General features: G+C 48.1%; 1 protein-coding gene across 3 annotated transcripts in view; it reads left to right on the top strand.

Moving 5' to 3' along the window:
* The window catches only part of gpr63 (G protein-coupled receptor 63), a 202,762-nt gene that overhangs the window by 59,061 nt on the left and 129,219 nt on the right, over nucleotides 1-14,482 (top strand). For 2 of the 3 annotated variants that reach the window (XM_072499575.1, XM_072499576.1), the window contains exon 2: nucleotides 13,246-13,384. The exons of the other annotated variant lie outside the window; for it this stretch is intronic. The gene's annotated coding sequence lies outside the window, so the exon portion shown is untranslated. The remainder of the gene's footprint in view (nucleotides 1-13,245; nucleotides 13,385-14,482) is intronic. 3 annotated transcript variants of the gene reach the window in all.

Genomic DNA, 14,482 nt, shown 5'->3' with positions numbered 1-14,482 from the left:
TGTCAAAGCTAAAAGACAGAAAGTGGGAAGTAGGGTGAGGGAATGAAAAATGAGTCATAACCGCAGAAACAGCAGAGAAATTAAAACCAGAGCGTAAGCTGTGACAGATGTAGATGTGGAGGGAGGGGGGACATGGGTGGGAGAGAGATAAAATGAGTAAAAGGGGGGAAGGGGGCAGCAAAGGTGAGAAAAGGTAAGGAAACTGGGGGATAATATAGGGGGAAAGAGTCGGGGAGAAATATATATAAAGAAAGAAATAAAAAGTAAAAGACAGTTAAAATGAAATGGAATGAAAACAAAGGGGTCGAGGTGGAATAGAGCTAATCATCTGAAGTTGTTGAATTCGATGTTGAGACTGGAAGGCTGTAGCGTGCCTAACCGGAAGATGAGATGCTGTTTCTCCAGTTTGAGTTGCGCTTCACTGGAACATTGCAGCAGGCAAGGACAAACATGTGACGTGTGGGCATGACTGCCCAGTGGTAGTATTGCAAGTTTGGGAGGGCCAAGCCTCCCATGCTTCTTCTCCTATTCAGTGTTGTTTTAGGAATTCTCTGATTTTCCACCCCCCCCCCCCTCCCCCACCTCACACACACACACACACACACACACACACACACACACACAAACTGCATAATCATTTTGTCTACTGTTAGGAAGAAGGCCTTGGGGATGAAGATCAGTATGGATCTGAACAGGAAGAGGAACCTGGGCCGTACGTTCATCTTGATAGTCTTCGCCGTCCCCGCTAGGGAAAGCAGGAGTGCATCTCATCTCTGTAGGCCCTTCTTACTTCCTCCGCCAGTCTGGTCAGATTCCACTTGTAGATCCGTGTTCAAGAGTGGGCGATTTGGATCTGCAGGTAACGGAATTTGTTTCAGGCTATTTTGAGTAGTAGACCTGCCAGCTCCATCCCTCCTCCTCTTGGGTTCACCGGGAAAAGTTTACTTTTGCCAGGTTGAGTTTGTAGCCCGAGAAGGCTCCGAACTCTCCCAGAAGCTTTGTGATTTTGTTTGTGCCATTTTGCGGGTCCGGAATATATAGTAGTGTATCATTCGTATCGCGTGAGACTTTATACTCTCTGCCTCCTCTTTGGATACCCTTCCAGCCTTCTGCGCCTCGCAGAATGATCGGCAGGAGTTCAATTGCCAGGGCGAGCAGGAGCGGGGACAATGGGTTTCCCTGCCTTGTGCCTCTGTGCAACTGGAAGTATTCAGAGCTGGTGGTGTTGGTCCTAACGCTCGCCTTGGGGCCATTGTACAGGAGTTTCACCCATGAGGTGAACCTTGTCCCTTAACCCAAAGCGCTCCAGTAAATCAATGAGGTATTTCCACTCGACTCTGTCAAAGGCTTTTTCGGCATCCAGAGAAACGATCACCTCGGGTGTTCTCTCCCTGGATGGGGTCAGTATCACATTCAGCAACTTCTGATGTTCGCAGCTAGCTGGCTACCTTTAACAAAGTCTAGTCCTCTGCGATCACCTCTGGTACGCAGTTCTCCATTCTCTTGGCCAGGACTTTTGCGAGTATTTCCGTTTCCACATTGAGCAGTGAAATGGATCTGTCTGATCCACATTCTGTTGGGTCTTTGTCTTTTTTGGGACTGTTGGGTCTTTGTCTTTTTTTTGGCTATCAACGATGTGGTGGGCTGTGTTAGTGGTCTGATGCAAATATTAAATTTGTAACTAGTGCCCTCCGACTAATCATTTCTCCTGCCAAATGCCTCCCAGCAAATGTCTTATGACAAAATGTAAAGACCTCAATAATGCATCACGATTTTTATTTACTTTTGTATGTGGCTTTGCAATATTTAGCCCAAATATGTACACCTAGATCAACACAACAAACAACTTTTACAACAATATTTGTAATTCTTGAGCAATGGAAAGAATGGCCCTACCATCCTCATAACAATCTAACCTTAATTTGCATCTTTAACCGGAAGCTCTCAGAACATTCTAGGCCCAAGACTATCCTTCAGCCAGCCAGTTTTGCAGCCTAAATGCGAAGATTTACCTTGTATCTTTCACCAAAGCCCCCAAGGCGAGCTTTCGGACCAACACCACCAGCTCTGAATACTTCCAGTTGTACAGAGGCACCCAGCAGGGACACCCGCTGTCCCCGCTCCTGTTCCCCCTGGCAATTGAGCCACTGGCGATCGCCCTGCAAGATGTGAGAGGTTGGAAGGGAATGTGAAGAGGAGGCAGAGAGCACAGCATCTCACTCTATATGGATTATCATAGAAAGATCATACAGGCCTTTAGGAAGTGAACTGAAGTTCAAGCCAGGATATGTTTGCATATTTGGGCTCCAGTGAGCCTAGCTTGGCAGTCGGAGAAGCCAAAACCACAATGCTGATTTGGCCAGGAAGTAGGTGTACATTAACACTGCAATGAAGTTAATGTGAAAAGTCCCTAGTCGTCACACTCCGGCGCCTGTTCGGGTACACTGAGGGAGAATTCAGAATGTCCAATTCACCTAACCTACACATCTTTCGGAACTTGTGGGAGAAAACCGGAGCACCCGGAGGAAATGCACACAGGCACGGGGCCAACGTTCAGACTCCTCACAGACAGTGATCCAAGCTGGGAATCGAATCCGGGTCCCTGGCACTGAAGCAACAGTGCTAACTACTGTGCTACCGGCTTTCTTAAGATGTTCTTTTTATTTTGAAAACCCTGCATAAATACAAATTCTTATTATTCTCAAAGCGGCATGCAAAGGTTTACTAGTATTGTAGCGGGAGATATATTTTTATCTGGTTCTGTTACAAAGCTACAAAACTCTTTGTTCCTGATGTTAGTTTGAATCTGGTGCCAAGTCATGGGGATCTTCAGGCTTCAAGCAACAATAATATCAAACCGGTCGAATGGTCAAAATATTGAAGCATTCTCACAGACAGCAGGAAGTTAAAAGCACAGATTACCTTTCAGAAAGCAAGGAAAATATAGTGCAACATTCACATGAGAATAAGACGGAAGCCAAAATATCGTGAACAAGCTTTAAAAAATGAAGAATAGGTGCAATTTTATCACCATTATGGAGAACTGGTGCTCAAACTTTTGAGTTCCATCACCTGCAATTGTGAAATTAATCGAATAATATGCTGACCTTCCTTCTCTCATGAACTACACCAACATTCCAAGCCAGTCAGCCGTACTGAAGATGGGGTTGAAGTGAACATTGGAACTTATGTTTGATTCACTCCACTGCCCAGCGATCAATCACTATTACTCTTGTTCTATATTCAGTACATGTAGAATTGGAATATATGAAGTGATGCCTTTATTTCTGGGCTTCTGTCATGAATCGAACTGTTACAATACTGCCCTGATCCTGGTCATTCTTTTCCCTTAATATTTATTCAAGTGTTGTGATGATTGCTCAGAAGGCCAACATTTACTGTCCATTCCTCATTTCCCCTTGAACCATTTGCAATCTCTGTGCCATAGGTATACCCACAGTGCATGAACCACTAATCTGCATATTCTTTTCCTCAGTACACACTGACCGCTCAGCCAACTGAGCTAACCATGCCAGCGGAGGTTATTCATGAAGGCCCTGCCTTCTCTACCTTGGTCTGAGGTGTGGTGACCCCAGGTTAAATTCCCACCAGTCAGCTCTCTCTCTCTCTCTCTCTCTCAAAGGAGAGAGCAACCTATGGCATCTTATGGGACTATGGCAACTTATATTTCATTCATTTCACAGACTGACCACATAAATGTTATTAATTTATGATGAATTATATTCACAAATTAAAATAAACAATGAGTTTACGCCATGGAGACATTTTCTGCTCGCCAACTGGCATCAACTTTGATAATCCAAGCATTGTTACCAAATAAATAGAATAGAGATAAAAGGCATTTCTGATTTCCACTGCATTGTGCTTCCCCAGCTGTATTTATATTATTTTTAAACCACACACACACTTTATCATTTTCACCAAGTTGACATAAGAGCCAGTTGGCTTGGATATTCACTGCATGGTCCCTAAAATCTGGATCCCCCTCCCTCTTCACCACCGCCCCATCTCTGACTCTCTTTCTACTCCAATGGCACTCCTTAAAACCTACCTCACAAGGTTTTGGCCATCTGTCCTAATATCTCCTTTTGTGGCTGAGTGTCGAATTATGTTTGATAATGCTCCGCCTTGGGATGTCTTTCTTGATGTTAAAGATGCGAGTTGGCATTGTTAAAACTGTTGTTTTTTCAATGTTGAAGACCTGGCTAATGTGGCCAGAATAATAAGCAGATACTTATAACTAAAGGACTGGAATTAAGTTATCACTGCTTGTTTTGACTTGAGTTTTTCTTCCAACTTCAGTCTTTAAAAAGGGCTGTTCCACATCCTCAAAAATATATTTTCTTACAGTTCTTTTCTTGTTTCTCCTCTTGGTGAGAAATAAAGAAGTCTATGCTTTGAGCAGAAAAAATGCTAATTTTAATTGTTTTCAAAGTTAACATAGACGAGCATAAACTACGAATATTGTGTAAGGATTTTGCTCTAGCAATTAAATATTGTATGCTTGTGTTACTCATCAAAAAGATACTAAGGTTGGACTTCAGGTGGCAGGGATGTGCTGAGCAGTTGCAGGAAAGGTGGAGCTCCTCCTGGTAACTTGGATTTTGACACATTCAGCCCGAAAATAGGCCACTGAGCCAGCAAACCCCCCCCCTTAAACATCATGGACGCAAAGCTGATGCCCCCAAACTGACCAATGGGCAAAAGGGCGTGAAACTAAGCAAAAGCCAGGAGAGAAACGTTGAGGCGGCGTGGGCACAAGGAGCAAGGTGTAGCTGGACACAACTGGATGAGCAAAATCTTCCCTGCGACTCTGCAAGGGTGGGTAAGGTAAGAACAGAGCTGAGAAGACTGCCGTTAAAACTGGCCCAGACCAAATTCCAATACCTGGCGATCCAAATAGCCCACGACTGGGCATGGATCCACAAATGGAACCTGCCGAGTCTGGTGGAGGAGGCACTCTCTTTTTTAAAAATTTGTTTTTATTCAAGATTTTTCAATAATTTTTACAAACCACTACAAAAAGAAAAACAATGAAAAGAAAACATAGCAATAAAACAGAAAACAACTTAACCATTTAACAATTTAACAAAACAAGATGAGGCATCTGCCCTTTACAAATGAAATCCATCCACTGCCCTAACCACCCACCCCCACCTCCCCCTCCCCCCTCTGGTTTGCTGCTGCTGCTGACCTCCACCTAACATTCCGTGAGAAAGTCAAGGAACGGTTGCTACCGCCCGGACAACCCCTGCAAGAACCCTCGCAAGGCAAACTTTATCCTCTCCAACCTGAGAAATCCCGCCATGTCAATGACCCAAGCCTCTACGCTTGGGGGTTTCGCGTCCCTCCACATTAACAAGAGCCTTCTCCGGGCTACCAAGGAGGCAAAGGCCAGAACTCCGGCCTCTTTCGTCTCCTGCACTCCCGGAACATCTGATACCCCAAATATTGCTATCCCCCAGCTCAGTTTTACCCGAGTATCCAAGACCTTGGACATGGATCCAAAACCCTGTAAGTGCCGGGCATGCCTAGAACATATGGACATGATTTGATGGGCTCCCTGATCACCTCACACACCTGTCCTCCACCCCAAAGAACTTACTCATCCTCGCCCCTGTCATATGCGCACGGTGCACCACCTTAAACTGAATCAGGCTAAGCCTGGCGCAAGATGAAGAGGAATTGACCCTGCCCAGGGTGTCAGCTCACAGGCCCTCATCCAGCTCCTCACCCAACTCCTCCTCCCACTTACCCTTCAGCTCCTTCACCGAGACCTCCTCCGCCATCTGCAGCTCCTGATATATTTACGATATCTTGCCATCCCCTACCCACACGCCCGAGACCACCCTGGCCTGTATCCTCCGGGCAGGCAGCAGCAGGAATTCCCCCACCTGCTTTTTCCCGAACGCACAAACCTGCATGTACCTAAAGGTATTCCCCGGGGGTAGCCCAAATTTCTCCTCCAGTGCCCTCAGACTAGCAAAAGTCCCATCAATGAACAAGTCCCCCATCCTTTTGATATCCTGGGTCTATTCTACCCAGAGTGAACCTGTAATTCTGTATTGGGGCCCAGACTGAAGCCCTTGCCTCCCCCCGTGCCGTCTCCATTGCCCCCAGATCCTCAATGGCACCGCCACCATCGGGCTCGTGGTATACCGCGTCGGCGGAAGCGGCAACGGTGCCTTTATCAGTGCCCCCAAGCTATTATCTTTACAAGACGTCGCTTCCAACCGTTTCCACGCTGCCCCCCTCCCTCCATTACCCATTTCTGAATCATGAATATATTGGCTGCCCAGTAATAGCTGTAAACGTTCGGCAGCGTCAACCCACCCCCTCCCCCCGACTGTGCTCCAAGAACAGTCTCTTAACACGCGGGGTCTTGTTTGCCCACACAAATCCTGTAATAATCCTATTTACCCGCTTGAAAAAGGACTTGGGGATGAGAATGGGAAGGCACTGGAAGCCGAACAAGAACCTGGGGAGGACCGTTATCTTTATGGACTGCACCCTGCCCGCCAGGGAAAGCGGCAGCATGTCCCACCTCTTCAAGTCCTCCTCCATCTGATCCACTAGCCGCGCTAAATTGAGCTTGTGCAGGACACCCCAGCTCTTAGTCACCTGAATGCCCAAGTAGCGAAAGCTCTTCTCCACCATCTTAAGCGGTAACTCTCCCAGTCTCTTTTCCTAGCCCCTCGCATGTATCACAAAAAGCTCGCTTTTTCCAACATTCAGCTTCTACCCCGAAAAGTCTCCAAAATCCCTAAGAATCTGCATGACCTTCCCCATCCCCTCCACCGGATCCGCAATGTACAGGAACAGGTCATCCGCATACAGTGAAACACTATGCTCGCCCCCCCCCCCCCTTTCAGTTTCTGGACTCCCTCAACGCCATGGCCAGTGGCTCGATCGCCAGGGCAAACAGCAGGGGGGACAGGGGGCACCCCTGCCTCATCCCTCGATGTAATCTAAAGTACCCCGACCGCAGCCGGTTCGTCGACACACTCGCTATCGGGGCCTGATGCAACAGTTTGACCCACCCTATAAATTCCTCTCCAAACCTAAATCTGCTTAACACTTCCCACAGGTACTCCCACTCCACCCGATCGAAGGCTTTCTCCCCGTCCTTTGCCGCTACCACTTCTGCATCCCCCCCTTCCGAGGGCATCATGATCACTTTCAGGAGCCTCCGCACATTCTCATTCAACTGCCTGCCCTTCACAAACCCCGTCTGATCCTCATTGATCACTCCCGGGACACAGTCCTCAATCCTAGTGGCCAAAATCTTGGCCAACAGCTTGGCATCCACATTAAGGAGCGAAATTGGCCTATAGGAGCCACATTGCAACGGGTCCTTATCTCGCTTGAGGATAAGCGAGATCAGAGCCTGCGACATCATCGGGGGAAGGGTTCCCTTTTCCTTAGCCTCATTGAAAGTCCTCAACAACAGCGTGTTGCTAACTTTGGTTGGTTCAATTTGCTCTGTTTTATAACCTTTGCTCTAGAATCGCCAGGTATCTTTATGATACCGCCACGAGGTTCAAGTTCAAGTACTGATCAATAACTCAACACACCAATTAGTAAGATTCAAATCAAAACACATTTATTATACACAGTAAATCACTACTCATGCATAAACTCTACTTTCTAGACTATTCTCTATCACTAAAAGGCCTATACTTAGCTTCGAAATTGGCCCACCAGGTCAGGGGAACAAATGGCATTTCATTCGTTCTGAGTCTGCAGGATTCAAAAGCTGGTATGGACTGGTAGCTAGGAGCGCCTATCTTGTACCGAGCATTGACTTGAGCCTTACTTGGTTGGCGTGGCCACCGCTGGACAGTTCACTCTCACGGGTTGATTCAAGTTGCTGAGTGACCCTGCCAAGAAGGAAGATTTGAACTTGGGGGCTTTACTTTATAGTCCGTACCTGGTTCCAAGTGATTGGACTGCGTTCCAATCACTTGGATCGATTTCTCCAATACTTGAGTTGTTCCCTGATTGCTGGGCGGTCCCTAAATGTCCGTTGGCCTTCCTTTGTCTTGGCTCCTGCTGGCGCCAAGGAGTCTGGCTTGGCTTTATTCACCTTAACTGTTGCAATTGTGCCTTGGAATTGCTCATTACATGCAGATGGCTGCTGGTTTCAGTGCTGTCTGGTTTTTTGCAAGTTTCAATACACATGATTTCTGTACTTGCTCGTCTTTGCCTGTGTTGGCTGAATTTCCCTTCAGTCTTTGCGGTTCTCCATTTTAAGTCGAAGTGGCCAACCCAGGTGGCTACAAGCGGACCCAGCAGCTCCGAGAATTTCTTATAAAACTCTACGGGATACCCATCCGGTCCCGGGGCCTTGCCCGCCTGCATACCCACTAACCCCTTAACCAGTTCCTCCATCTCAATCGGGGCCCCCAATTTGCCATAAAAGTCCTTGAAGACCTCTTTAATCCTTCTCGAGCTCAGCACTGTGTTACCCCCCCCATCTCTAATTCCCCCAATCTCCCTGGCCGCCTCTCTCTTCCGCAGCTGATGCGCCAGCATCCTACTTGCCTTCTCCCCATACTCGTACACTGCTCCCTGTACCTTCCTCAACTGAGCCTCAGCCTTCCCCGTGGTAAGCAAGGCAAACTCCGCCTGCAGGCTCCGGCGCTCCTTCAACAACCCCTCCTCGGGGGATTCCGCATACCTCCTGTCCACCCTAAGTATCTCCCCCTCCAATCTCTCCCCCTCCATCCTATCCCTCTTCTCTCTGTGGGCCCTGACTGAAATTAGCTCCCCTCTGACAACTACCTTCAGCGCCTCCCAGACCGCACTCACCGAAACCTCCCCATTATCATTGGTCTCCACATAGCTTTGGATACACCTCTGAACCCGCCCACAGACTTCCTCGTCCGCCAGTAGTCCCATGTCTATTCTCCACAGAGGGCATTGGCCTCTCTCCTCCCCCAGCATGAACCCCCTCAGGACCTTAGCCGCTGCCGGCCTCTTACCCAATCTCAACCTAGACCGATCCAGTGCCGGGTCCAGGACCGTGTTAAAGCCCCCCCCATTACCAAACTGCATGACTCCAGATCCGGAATCCTACTCCACATCCGCTTCATGAACCCTGCATCGTCCCAGTTCGGAGCATACACATTCACTAGCACCACCCAGACCCTCTCGCTCACCAAAACATATCGACTCCCTTTACCCGCCACCCGCTTGCTCACCAAAATTGCGACCCCCTTGTTCTTCGCATTCAGCCCTGAGTGGAAAACCTGCCCCACCCATCCTTTCCTCAGCCTGGTTTGATCCGCGATCTTCAGGTGCGTTTCTTGTAGCATGGCTATGTCTGCCTTTAGCCCCTTTAAGTGCGAAAACACACGGGCCCTCTTGACCGGCCCATTCAGGCCCCTCACGTTCCACTACCCCCCAGCTACCCCCCCCCCCTGCCTACTAGCCATCTCCTTTTTTAACTCGAGTCCAGCTTCTCATTCTTGATGAAAGTCCACGCCTCATCCCTCGTGTCAAAATAGTGGTGCCGGTCCCGATATGTAACCCACAGCCTCGCTGGTTGTAACAGCCCGAACTTCACCCCCTTTCCTTGGAGGACCGCCTTGGCCCGGTTGAATCCCGCACTCTTCTTGGCCAGCTCTGCACTCCAGTCCTGATAAATACTGATCTCTGTGTTCTCCCACCTGCTGCTCCGCTCCTTCTTCGCCCATCGCAGGACACACTCCCTGTCGGTGAAGTGGTGGAACCTCACCACCATAGCCCTCAGCGGCTCGTTCGCCCTCGACTTGCCAGGACTCTGTGCACCCCATCCAGCTCCAGGGGCCGCGGGAAGGCCCCCGTGCCCATCAGCGTACCCTGCATCGTGGTCACGTACGCCCCAGCATCCGACCCCGCCATGCCTTCAGGGAGACCCAGAATCCGTAGGTTCTGCCTCCTCGACCTATTCTCCAGGTCCTCCAGCTTCTCCTGCCATTTTTTGTGCAGCGCCTCATGCGCCTCCACTCTAACCGCCGGCCCAGAATCTTGTCCTCATTATCTGAGGCCTTCTGCTGCACCTCCTTGATCGCCATCCCCTGCATCTTCTGGGTCTCCAACAACCTTTCAATCGACGCCTTCATAGGGGCCAACATCTCCGCCTTTAAATCCGCAAAGCAGCTTCTTTAAAAACTCCTGCTGCTCCCGTGACCACTGGGCCCACGCTGCCTGATCCCCGCCAGCTGCCATGTTGCTTTTTCGCGCCCGTTCTCTCTTCTCCAAAGCTGCATTTTTGACCGTCCTACTCCTGGTCCACTCCATACAGCGCTGGGGGACCCTCACTGCTTCCTTCCCACACTGGGAATTGTCGTCCAAGTGTCGCTGGAGCTCCTTAAAATGGCCCAAAAGTCAATTATCGGCGGGAGCTGCCGACCGTGCGACCTACCTAGGCATAGCGCAACCGGAACGAGGAGGCACTGTTTCTTCACAGCGCCAGCGTCCCAGGTTCGATTCCTGGCTTGGGTCACTCTCTGTGTGGAGTCTGCTTGTTATCCCTGTGCCTGCCTGGGTTTCCCACAAGTCCCGAAAGATGTGCTGTTAGGTAATTTGGACATTCTGAATTCTCCCTCGGTGTACACGAACAGGTGGCGGAAGGTGCTTTTCACAGTAAAATCATTGCAGTGTTAATGTAAGCCTGCTTGTGACAATAAAGATTATTATAAAATGGACCTGCAAAGGTGGGACTCGCACCCGCTGGCAGTGAGAGTCCAGACGATCAAGATGAACGTGCTACTCAGGTTCTTCTTCGTGTTCAGATCACTCCCGATCTTCATCGCCAAGGCCATTTTCCCCACAGTTGATAAAATCATGGCATTTGTGTGGGGAGGGAAGGGATGAGCCCGAGGATTCGGAAGAAGATTTACAAAGATAGAGAATCGTGGGAGGCCTGGCCCTGCCAAACCCCCTGTTCACTGGGGCGGCTACCACCGAAAGGTTGTGGGTTGGGTCAAGGAACCAGGAGCAGAATGGAGGAGAGTTCCTGCACAGGGACATCCCTCTGAGTACTGGCCATGACAACAGTCCCACCCTCCCCCCAGCCAGAAACTCAAAAAATCCAGTGGCAGTTGCCACATTTTGAACGTGGAACCAAATGTGACATCACTTTGGCCTGACTGCGATGCCCGCCATGGCCCCCATCTGAAAAAAACCCACAAGTTCACCCTGTGACAATGGATGCCTCCTTCAAAAGGTTGTAGCAGGACGAAGGGACTCTGATGGTTCAAGGCATTTACATAGAAGACAGAGTAGCGACCCAGGAAAAGCTAACAGACCAGTTCCAGTTCCAGAAATGCAATGAACTAAGATATAACCAAGTCAAAAACTTCCTCCACAAGGAAACAACGGCATTCCCCCAGATACTAGGACACGCACTACTGGAAAGACTATTGACTGCGGGCAAGCTAGGAGACGGGAACCATGCAGACAAGTACGGACGATTATTGGAAGAGACATGCTCACCCCTGGATGAGACCAGGGAGAGAGATGATGGGAGAAAGAACTAAGCAGGGAGATGGGGGAAGGACTCTGGTTTGCAGCACTGCACAGGACAAACTTCACCTCCACGTGCACAGGGCTGAGCTGAAGAGGACTAAATGCGGTTCTCAGAGCACACTTAACCAGGGCGAGATTGAGTGAGTTCTTTCCGGAGTTGGAAGACAAGTGTGAACAGTGCCAGGGAAGCTCAGCCAACCACACCCACATGTTCTGACCTTGCCCCAGACTTGTCAGGTACCGGACTCCTCCTCCGAGATTATGTCCAGTGTTGTGTGGAGTGAGGGTGGAGCCTTGTGTGGTGAACCACTGTATTATGGGATGTAAGGTAGGACCTGCACTACAGGTTCGCCGGTAGCCCCGGCCGGCTGGCTCCGCCCACTAAGATCTGTATAGATATGCGTGACCTCCATTGCTCTGCCATTTCGCCAGCTGCAGCAGGAGGCCACGCATCTGACTGCAATAAAGCCACAATCTGTGTCTTTGTGCAATTGATTGCGCATCACCTTGTCCACTGGTGGCGGCCTTAAGGATATTAGAATAGGCAGAGCTTTTCATGGGGAGAGGGTCTGACGCCTGGACTGCCTCCCTGATGGCCTGCCAGAGACTCCTGCTCGACTGGCAGCACCACCCAAGGCTGCAGACTAGCTATGCGACCTGGAGGAATTTCTCAAGCTAGAGAAAACAACATATGCCATCGGGGAACAGAGCAGGCTGTTCACCAACTTGTTCCAGGACCGGTTTGTAACCAGCATCCAGTAAAGTAGGGAGGAAGGCAGGGGAACCTAGGACAGATCACAAAATAAGGAAGGGTGAAGGGGAGGAGTAGTGGGTGGAGTGGCAGCGGGGGAAATAAACCCACCAAAGGGAAACGCAGGGCAGGTAGAAGAGGAGAGAGACCCACCCCCAAAAAACCGACTAACTGTGGGGAAGCAACTAGGGTAGGGGATGGGCCACACAACAGTAATGGCCGACCATCAGGGCACCCAAACAGGACCCCCTCCCCGTATCTATATAAAAGCTGCCTCTCGGGGAAGCGCAGACAGCCACTGGCCCCTCAAGACCGAGTGGGCATACTATGGGCCATAGTCTGACCCAGAAAGTGCTCAGCAGCATTTTCTTTGTAAACTTATCTCTGTCTATATCTTGCTCGATTACCTTATGACCGCAGCTAACCTGTGTGACAAGTCCCATGTATCGAGAGAATGTAGCATATGTAGAATAGCTAAAACTACATTGACGTTAAATTCTTGTGGATAAATGATTTGTCTCATGTAATGTATATGAAATGTCAAAACTGCAAGAAAAATATTTTTTTTTAATTCCAAAAGTGAAGTTAAAACTAAATTAATTTCCAATTTTACTTGCCAAATTACTCTGCAGCAGTGCATAATGTTACTAACATATCCTCCTTGTATGTGTCATCTTTAAATTATAGATGACTTTTTCGATTTCCTATTCCAACTGTCAGTAATTTTCCAGGAATCTCCTTCTTTTAAATTAACCCATTTGTTCTGTTATCCCTCAGCTTCAAAGTTCTTCGGAAAATCAGATTGCCAAAGGGGATATCAAGTTGGATTGTTGTTCCCACTTTGATAAAGATTGCTCTTGGCTTAAATTAAATCCATAAAGGGGTTTCACAATAGATTTCAGTTGGTGGAAGAAAGAGAAACTGGATGGTTGATGCAATTATCTTTGAATATTTTTCAGGAATCCAGGTAACTGTTCCAGCCATGGGAACAGCTGTTCATTGTGGATTTGTGCCATGGGCCTGGGAGGCCAGGTTGCTGTAAACAAAAGTCTCCGGAGCCATAGCTACATTATGGACAGCGTGATAATCGGATAACAGGTAGTCATTCTGCTTTTAACTCCAGATCTGGAGCAGTTTAGAGATGACTGTAATTGTGTTTGGGGTTGGATGGGTAGGTGGTTTTTCGTGGATGTGATGGTGCTGGTGGTATTGCACAGCTCAAAATAAGAGAAAGTGGGTGATAAATTTGAACCCCAGTGTTGTAAGATTGAAAATGTCTGTCATAAATGTTCAGAAATAGGTTGAGCCATATAAATCCAGTATATTAAAAAAATTAAACAGGGCATCTGCTTCATGTCCTGCAACACCTGTTTATGTGTACAGTTATGGAGGAAAACAGATACTTTGATCAATCCATGAACATCACTAAAAACAATGTTGGTAAGGAAAGCTGGGATGACTCCCCTTCCAGTTGTGCCATGTGAACATCTATATCCACCCAGGAGAGAAGATGCGGCGTTGGTTTATTTTTTTCATTCAAAAGGTGGCACCACTAAACATTCACTGGAGAATCTGCCCATATTAGGGGCTTGAATTTCTTGAGTGGGCTTTGCATAAAAAAAGCCTTTTCATTTCAAAGCAAGTGACACTATTGAGTCATGTCTATTGCATAAATGAATGGAGTGAGGCTGTCTTTGTTTTAATTTGGTCAACTTGAGTAGTGCCATTTTTATTGCTATATCAAAACCGTGTGCGGTGCACTGACCTTTCGAAAATACTAAATAACGGGGAAAATGAAAGACTGATTTTGTTACCATTTTTTGCAGTTTGAATCAAATCTGTAATGACGGAGGGGAGAAGGCAGCTGAATATGGAGTTTATTAAGTATGCTTTGTTTGACAGTCAGAGCTTGATTTTAACCAGATCTCAGGTCTCATCTGATTTCCATTCCAAATGGGAAACTGCAAAGCCATTTTATATTCGTTAATTTCTTAAGCCACTTCACGTGCTCCCATTTCAATAGTTTATAGCTTACATGTGTTTGGGCTTTTGGTGCCAATGGGATTGTGTGACTCAGTTACTACTTGAAATTTAGATATTGTCACACACCTCCTACACAAGCTGTTGCTTATATAAACTGGTCATGCACATTGTACATGTGAGGCAGAAGAACAACAAAAAGCACTTAACAGTTAC

The sequence above is a fragment of the Scyliorhinus torazame genome, chromosome 4 (assembly GCF_047496885.1).
Source record: "Scyliorhinus torazame isolate Kashiwa2021f chromosome 4, sScyTor2.1, whole genome shotgun sequence".
Classification (NCBI taxonomy): Eukaryota; Metazoa; Chordata; class Chondrichthyes; order Carcharhiniformes; family Scyliorhinidae; genus Scyliorhinus; species Scyliorhinus torazame.
Note: the sequence above shows the minus strand (reverse complement) of the source record. Positions and strands in the feature narration are given on the sequence as shown.